Source organism: Candoia aspera, chromosome 6 (genome assembly GCF_035149785.1).
Source record: "Candoia aspera isolate rCanAsp1 chromosome 6, rCanAsp1.hap2, whole genome shotgun sequence".
Taxonomy (NCBI): Eukaryota; Metazoa; Chordata; class Lepidosauria; order Squamata; family Boidae; genus Candoia; species Candoia aspera.
Window position 1 is genome coordinate 87,289,219 of NC_086158.1, and position 8,403 is coordinate 87,297,621.

At 41.2% G+C, this 8,403-nt stretch overlaps 1 long non-coding RNA gene across 1 annotated transcript; it reads right to left on the reverse strand.

The window, feature by feature from the left end:
• Window positions 1-1,034: 1,034 nt before the first annotated feature.
• Window positions 1,035-6,728, reverse strand: LOC134500348 (uncharacterized). Its single transcript, XR_010068239.1, has 2 exons — window positions 6,658-6,728; window positions 1,035-1,903 (listed from the first exon to the last, which is right to left on the reverse strand). It is a non-coding gene; the product is annotated as an uncharacterized LOC134500348 (long non-coding RNA).
• Window positions 6,729-8,403: the final 1,675 nt, after the last annotated feature.

An 8,403-nucleotide genomic window follows, 5' to 3' on the forward strand; every position in this document is an offset into this window, starting at 1 on the left:
TCACAGCATATGCTGTAGCTGTTTCTCTTAGAATACTGTATATCCAAGGAGCAGTTGGTATAATCTCTACTTCTTGTTGAAAATATTTCTCTTCAGACTTTACTACTTTTTCAATTTGAAATTTGGGTTTTGCTCCCCTGAAATAATCCTTGCAATGTGAGGAATATTATGACTAAATTTGCTGCCTGATTTCATGAATCCAAGACTGGAACTCTTCTTGCAAATAGATACTGCGCATGTAGTGAGGAGGATAGGCTGTAGGAAGCAGGACTAGTTGATCTTACCATACAAAGTGGTAGAGGGAGATATGTGGCTCTCAGAAGATCAACTGTATTCATGAATGAGCTTATTTGTGAAATAATGTTCATGACTAATTCCTATTTTTCCTGCAAAGAACAGCACAGTCATTTTTTAAGGATTTCATATTGGCAGAGAGCTCCTAGCACTATTAATTGGAAGGCATTGTGCAAATATTCTGGTTTTTCATCCTGTGGTAAGAAAATGTGGAAATAGTAGTTAGAATTCCCGAAGGCATGAAATGAAAGAGGGTTTTTTTGTTATAGATCAGTATGTCCCCCATTGTTTCTGCCCACCCCACTAGATCTAGCAGGGGGAGCATGCTCCAGGTCCCTTCCATCAAACAATGCCATCTTGTTGCACCCTGGAGTTGTGCCTTCTCTGTGGCTGCACCTGCCTTGTGGAGCAGCATCTGTCCAGGGATCCAGATGGCCCCAACCTTGTTAGCCTTTCATAAGGCTCTGAAGACCTAGCTGTTCCCCCAGGCATTTGGGCCAGGAGGTTAGGTGAGCTCTGCTGATGATGTAGCTTTTTGTTTTAGTGGTTGTTGTTTTAACCAGGGTATCAGGGGTTATATACTGTTATGGTGGTTTTAATCTTTGTACACTGCCCAGCATCACTGCTGTGAAACAGGCAGCTCTGTAAATCATATAAATAAGTAAATGACATGTTGGAAGCTATCTGCTGCCTGTTAGCTACCTATAATATATTATAAATAAACACTTCTAAAGAAAGTATAAACCTAACATGTTATACTTCAATAACTTAGGCTTTGTGCTGACAATTATTAGTAGTGTTGATATAGATGTACTGGGCAAATGCCATACATAAAGAGCCAGAATCACTTAGGAACTGGTAAGTACATTTTGTTTGTAACATGGAATCTCTGTATTCTAGGAATGCTGTCTCAGAATGCACTTGATCCTTCACCTCCTCTCCTTGAGAAATCCAACCTCTCAGTGCAACAAAAACCAGATCGGATGAGGCCAGAACACAGTCTGTGTCATGTAGAGGTAGAAATTGAGATGACTCCACCAGTTAGTACAAAACTTGGAAACTGTGAAACTGGAATAATCCGCAGAACAGTGAAATATTCAGAGACTGATCTGGACTCTGTCCCCTTGAGATGCTACCATGAAACAAACATTGATGATATTTTGGCTGAGAAAGAAGAAGTAGATTCAGCCATTGAGAGCCAGAAGGACAGTGAGAGCAATCTTAGTTCCATGGAAAGGAAACATTCCTTAGTCCCAAGGAAAGGAAACATTGTTCCAAATGAACTCTTTATTCAGCATGCCATGGAAGAAGATAGCAAACATTTAGACAACAAAAATCAGGGTAGTAAAGATGATGAAATATTTGAAGCCACGGTACATCACCAGAAGAGGTGAGGATTTCTCCAGAGCGGTCAATAGTTAGAGTGCCAGCAATGCCTATTGTTTGTTTGTTTGGCAGAGGCCTAATTTACATAATAGCACAACATTTCAATGCAATTATTCGTTAGAGCAATTGAGCATTCGTTTCCTGCAATCAACTGGAAGCAGGTGTTATAGCAGTTGTTCCACTAGTCATCGTTGTCATTGTCCTCCTCCTCCCCTCCTGAAAACTGAACAGAATGGGAACAGAATTTGATGCATGCACCTTCTAGATGCATGTATGCACATACAAAGGCAATACGCATGCACCTGCCCTGATATGTTGTTCACAGACACATACATACCCATGCACATAGAGAGCAGTGTGCAGGTAGTCCTTGCTTAATGACAGTAATTGGGACCAGAATTTCCATCACTAAGTGATGTGGTCATAAGGCATGATGTCATGTGACTGCATCACTTAGCAATGGCAATCCCAGCAATCCCTGTTGCCATTGTTAAGCGAGGATTGCAGGTTGTTAAGCAAGGATCTCCTCCAACTTCCTGCCAGCTTCCAACAAGCAAAGTCAATGGGGAAGCCAGCAGGAAATTGCAAATCCCAGATGGTTCGCATGTAGGCCTGTGGGCAGGTAAGTGGCTGCTGTGGTGTGGCGTGAGTGTAGCCAGGTGAGGAAGGGGGGCTGCTACCAGGTGCAGGAGGGTGTGCAGGTAGCTGCTCTGGTGCTGTGCAACCACAGCTGGGTAGGGGAGCATGTGCTATGGAATGCAGAAGTGGGATCTCGTACTCCATAGCCAGGCTCCTTGGGAGAAAAAAAACAGCTGGAATGGCAGTGACTTACACAAGTGACTGGAGAAACTGGCCAGCTTCTCCATTGGCTTTGCATGTGGGAAGCCCGCAGGGAAGGTCGCAAATGGCAATCACGTGACTGTGGGACATTGCAACCACCGTAAGTGCAAACTGATTGCCAAGTGCACAGATCATGATCACAGGACCAGGTAGATGCTGGGTTGGCCAGAACTTCAAGGACCAGTTATAAGTACCACTTATTCAGTGTTGTCGTAACTTTGAACAGTTGCTGAACAAATGGTCGCTAACTAAGGAGTATCTGTATACACTTTGTGATTAGTCCCTGGACAGAAGTGTACAGGCATTCCTGTACTGACAAAACTTTTTACTTAGTTACATTGAAGAAAATGCAGATGTCTCCTAAGGCCAGTTGTGCTAAAGTGGTTGGAAAGAATTCCAGTAACCCTCTCTGCATGCTTTTCCTACTTTGTTATTCTTTCCAACTCAATGGAATTTTGGAAATAAATTATGTAAAAACTCTGTCCATAACTGAATTGACTCCAAAAACTGAACAAAGTAGAACCAAATTTGGTGTGGAGGAAAAGAGATAAAATTCAAAAATAGATAGGATCAGACCCAAAAACACCTCTAGAAAAATCCCAGGGCATGTCAAGGTAATTTGCTAATGCCTCAGAATGTTACTGAGTTTTCCATCCTAAGCCTCAGTCTGACCTCCTTCCCAGGCCTGTGATCCAGAATGGAGGTATTGTGAAGATGGACAAAATTCCAGAAGCCATGCTGGACTTCACCATGTATTCATTGTCCATTTTGTAATGAATGGTGGTATTATTATTATTATTATTGAAATAAATTTTCTAGCTATAGTTTAAGGACAGAGAATTGCTATGTGTTAGCTTAACAATCTTTTGGGAAGGCTGTGCATTTAAAAAACACTTACATGGTGGACATGTCAGTTACAAAAAATCTGGATACTAAAAAACAAAATTAGTTACAAAATATCTGGTTACCAAAAAACCAAGAATACTAACAATTTTTCCTAGCCTTTTAGGATGTTCTCTGTCACCCCAGGGTTAGCAGAGCCAGAAACAAACATATCACTATAAGAATGGCTATAAGATCAATATTGTTTTCAGGGACATTCTTGGAAATAGTTTATTCTGAAGGCTGATGTCCAGCATCCTAGAATGAATTTAGAATTTTTTTAAATTTGAAAATTTATGAAAAATAATTAATCTTTCAAAAAAATTGAAAGTAAAATAATGTGAAGGCCTGGTGGGCACCAAAGGAAAGTGCTTGAAACTAGCTAAATAAGTAGCATGATCTGGTAAAAATCCATTTCTATTGTAGATATTTTGATAAGGTGTAATGGCTGATTGCTTCTAAAGTGTCAAGTTCTTTCTTTGCCAATAAAGAAGGGGGAGCCCTGAAAAATAGTCTTTGGCTTTTGGAAAAATAGAAGTTGGCTTTTGGGAGGATGGTAGAAGGTAAAAGGGTAGTTTTGGCTTGATATCATTAAGTTATCTGGATTTTTTTCTTTTACTGTAACGTACATTTGCTTACACTGAAGTATTTAAATTTTAGTCAATCAGACTTGAGATGTTTTTTTGGAGCATTTAATAATCCCTTTTCAACTTTATTAACCTGAATGTGTTGTTGTTATAAACAAACCTGGCCCGCGGACTGGTGACTCCTAACTCCAGATCATTAAAAACAGGTTAAAGAGCACTAGCCACAATATTTTGTATATTTTTCATTGAGAAAATTCCTTTATTCTTACCCTCTACTTTCTTGTCTGCCTCCTGAGGAATCTGTATAATGACCAAGTAGCAACAGTAAGAACAGACCACGGAACAACGGACTGGTTTAAGATTGGGAAAGGAGTACGGCAGGGCTGTATACTCTCACCCTACCTATTCAACTTGTACGCAGAACACATCATGCAATGTGCTGGGCTTGAGGAATCCAAGGCTGGGGTTAATATCACTGGAAGAAATATTAACAATCTCAGATATGCAGATGATACCACTTTGATAGCTGAAAGCAAGGAGGAACTGAGGAGCCTCACAACGAAGGTGAAAGAAGAAAGTGCAAAAACTGGGTTGCAGTTAAACCTCAGAAAAACCAAATTATGGCAACCAGCTTGATTGATAAGTGGCAAATAGAGGCAGACTTTGTATTTCTAGGCACAAAGATTACTACAGATGCCAACTGCAGCCAGGAAATCAGAAGACGTCTTGGCAGGAGAGCAATGCCAAATCTCAATAAAATAGTTAAGAGCAGAGACATCACACTGACAACAAAGTTAAAGCAATGGTATTCCCCGTAGTAACATATGGCTGCAAGAGCTGGACCATAAGGAAGGCTGAGCGAAGATAGATGCTTTGGAACTGTGGTGTTGGAGGAAAATTCTGAGAGTGCCTTGGACTGCAAGAAGATCAAACCTGTCCATACTCCAGGAAATCAAGCCAGACTGCTCACTTGAGGGAATGATATTAAAGGCAAAACTGAAATACTTTGGCCACATTATGAGAAGACAGGACACCCTGGAGAAGAAGATGATGCTAGGGAGAGTGGAAGGCAAAAGGAAGAGGGGCCGACCAAGGGCAAGATGGATAGATGATATTCTAGAGGTGATGGACTCGTCCCTGGGGGAGATGGGGTGGTGACAACCAACAGGAAGCTCTGGCGTGGGCTGATCCATGAAGTCACGAAGAGTCGGAAACGACTGAACGAATAAGCAAACAAGTTTCTTGTTCTGCTAGGAATGCCAACAAGTTCTTGCCACAGCAGTTATAAGAAGGCAGTATGCAGCAATAAAAATTTCCAGAAATAAAGAGTGTATTCTTTCTCTTTAGCAAATGACAAGGGAGGACATATGGGAGATTGGAAAGGGACAGAAGAAGAAAGAAGGTAGCAATTGGTGACAGATTGCTGCTGCTGCCTGCCACTAGTCTGGTGCTGCTTGCCCATTCTGTGTGATGGTTGACTCCAGCTTAGAGCTCTTTCAAGGAAGTACCTTCTGGGAGTTTAAGACCAGAGGGAACCAACAGGGGAGCCTACATGGGACTAGCTAGCAGAAGTGAGAAGGCAGAAGAGGAGAAGGCCATAAGTTTAGAAGTACTTTTCTTCTGTTTCTGGGCAAAGTGAGTGGGTTTGATTATAGTAGGGTTTGGGGAATATGTTGGTTCAGCTACATGTATTTTAGCTGAGTGTTGACCACATAGTCTGAGTGGGTGAGGCTTGATTGCAACTTCAGTGAAATACTGAATAAACTAGGGGGAAAGGTCACAGAAGAGCTGGGAGGATGAGCTTAGTACAGGTTAGAGTTCTTCTAAAAAAGCAGCTTTTGGGAGCTCTTATCAAGGAAGCAAGCATGGAAGTTTTGCATAGCGGTCTGATAGAGGGAGTATGCAGAGAAGACTCCAAACAACCCCAAACAACATGGATAGTGGAGGAAGCCTCATGGTGATCTGCAAAATATGTGCAGTGTTTGCTCCCATGTCTGAAGAAAATCCAAAGGTCACAGAAGAGCTGGGAGGATGAGCTTAGTACAGGTTAGAGTTCTTCTAAAAAAGCAGCTTTTGGGAGCTCTTATCAAGGAAGCAAGCATGGAAGTTTTGCATAGCGGTCTGATAGAGGGAGTATGCAGAGAAGACTCCAAACAACCCCAAACAACATGGATAGTGGAGGAAGCCTCATGGTGATCTGCAAAATATGTGCAGTGTTTGCTCCCATGTCTGAAGAAAATCCAAATTACACCTGCTGGACTTACCAGCTGGTATCCTTATTGATGAGAATATTAAAAGGAATGAAAAAGTTTCTGTACTGCAACACACTCTAGAAGGTAAGAAGTTCCTGGACTGGACAAGTGAAGCTCTTCAGGAGGAGCAGAGAGGGGAAGCGAATGCCAGGGAACAGTAGAGGAAGACAAGTAGAAGCATGTGATCTAGAGAAACAAGATCAAGAGGTGCTTAGTGCTGCTGGAGCTCAGCAACAAGTATCAGGTTCTTGCTCTAGACGTTAGTCTAGAGCAAGTCCTCACCAACCTTGGCTTCATAGGAACAGGTCAGAGAATACTTGGGCTCCTATGAGTCAAGAATCACTTTGGGGAAGAAGAGACATACAGTAGTGCTGGGTGCTCCCTGCTGAGAAGACTCAAGGCTGCATTGTGCAGACCTGATATGATGCTGCTAGAGGTGTGTGGTCTTCCACGTGCCCATATTCAAGATATGATAGATAGGCTGTTCCCCCCACTCCTCCTCCTTCCTAATAAAAAAGGCTCAATGTGACATAAACTGGGCTACAAACATTTAAAAACTATAATGCAGGACCAAATACAATAATAATAGCATGTTGAGAAATAGACAAAAATTTAAATAGCAACCATTCAAGTAATTCACAAATGGCCCAGGCCTAGGGGCTGCTGGAAAAACCAAACTTTTCAATGGTAACTGGAAAGGTTACCTTTGTGAGAGTTTATTATGACTGTTCTAGACAGAAGGTAAATGTTTTCCTGAAGGTTAGCAGGGTTGGGGCCAAATAGATTTTGGGGGAACTGCTATTCTATAGAGCAGGAGTGGCAGCAAAGGCACACCTCCAGAATGTCACAAGATGGCAATTTTGTAGATGGGATTCAGAGCATGCCTGCCTGCCTGCCAGACTTTATAGGATGGGTAGTCACAATTGGAGAAAGCTGGTCTTATAAATAACCAGCTTCTGAAATCTAAAAAATATTTATAAATTGCAACCAGCATCTTGAATTGCCCTCAGAAACCAACTGGTATCTTGTCCATCTTGTGAAGTAGTGACAAAATGAAAGGTTACCTTTGTGGGAGTTTATTAGTACTGTTCTAGACAGAAGGTGTGTAGTCACATAAGAATATATGTCAGTCACCAGAAACTATATGAATTGTGTCAAAAAAGCTGAAGTTTAGAATATGCTGAGGATTGTAAACAGAAAAAAGGGGGGTTCAGATGTATCAAAAACAAAAGAAAAAATGACGTTATAGGCCTGTTGTGAGGAGGAAGGGGTGAATTTGTAATGGGTGATGGTGAGAAGGCAAAACTTCTTAACCATATGTAATGTTTTGTTTTGCAGCCACAAACCCTCAGAAAGTCTGTACAAAAACAGGAAGAAACATGAAGATTTTCTAACCGTATAACGTACAGATACAAAAAACAAATAATTTTTACTCAGGAGGATTAATCAGTAGTCCTACTAAAGTTTCAAGTGCTCACAAGTCTACTTAATTTCTAAGTATCTTGAGGCAATCTCATTCAAAATTGTCCTCTTAATTTGTCTGGTGACTTCATTTAACTTCTGCTGCAACCGTTGGGCTGGCAAGGCTTAGTTTAAAAAATAAGAGCAGATGGAGTGTAAAGAGGAATGCCAGGTATTCCATCTGGGTATGGGGACTTGTTATCAGTGAATGGTCAATGGTGTAATGACTAGAAAGCAATTATCGAAAGGATAGCAGCCTATTGAACCACTCTGTAATGAAAGTCTCATTTTATTGCAAGCATAGTTACATTCTTGTTTTGTTTTTGCACTTAGCTAAGAGCAAGCTGAAACTGTGGAGGTAATGCTCTGAAAATCTTACTATCCCCTTTGCCTTTTTCAACTGGGGTTCCACAAGGGGTCATAAGGGAATTGAGAATTGTGACTGGAAAACAAACAAACAAACATTGCTGTTTGAACTTGGTGCACTGCACAACACTAGAATTCACAGTGGTGGGAGCTTTTATGTACTCAGCTGCTGACCTGTCACTTTGCTGTAAAACATGGATGGTGTAAGTTAGAAGTGAATTGTACTGTGAAGTTTTTGTATTTTTTGCCATTTTTATGCAGGGGTTCCTTGAGACTGAAAACAAAGAAAGAAAGGCTAATCTAACCTTTTCTTTTCTCTTTACCACCCCACATCA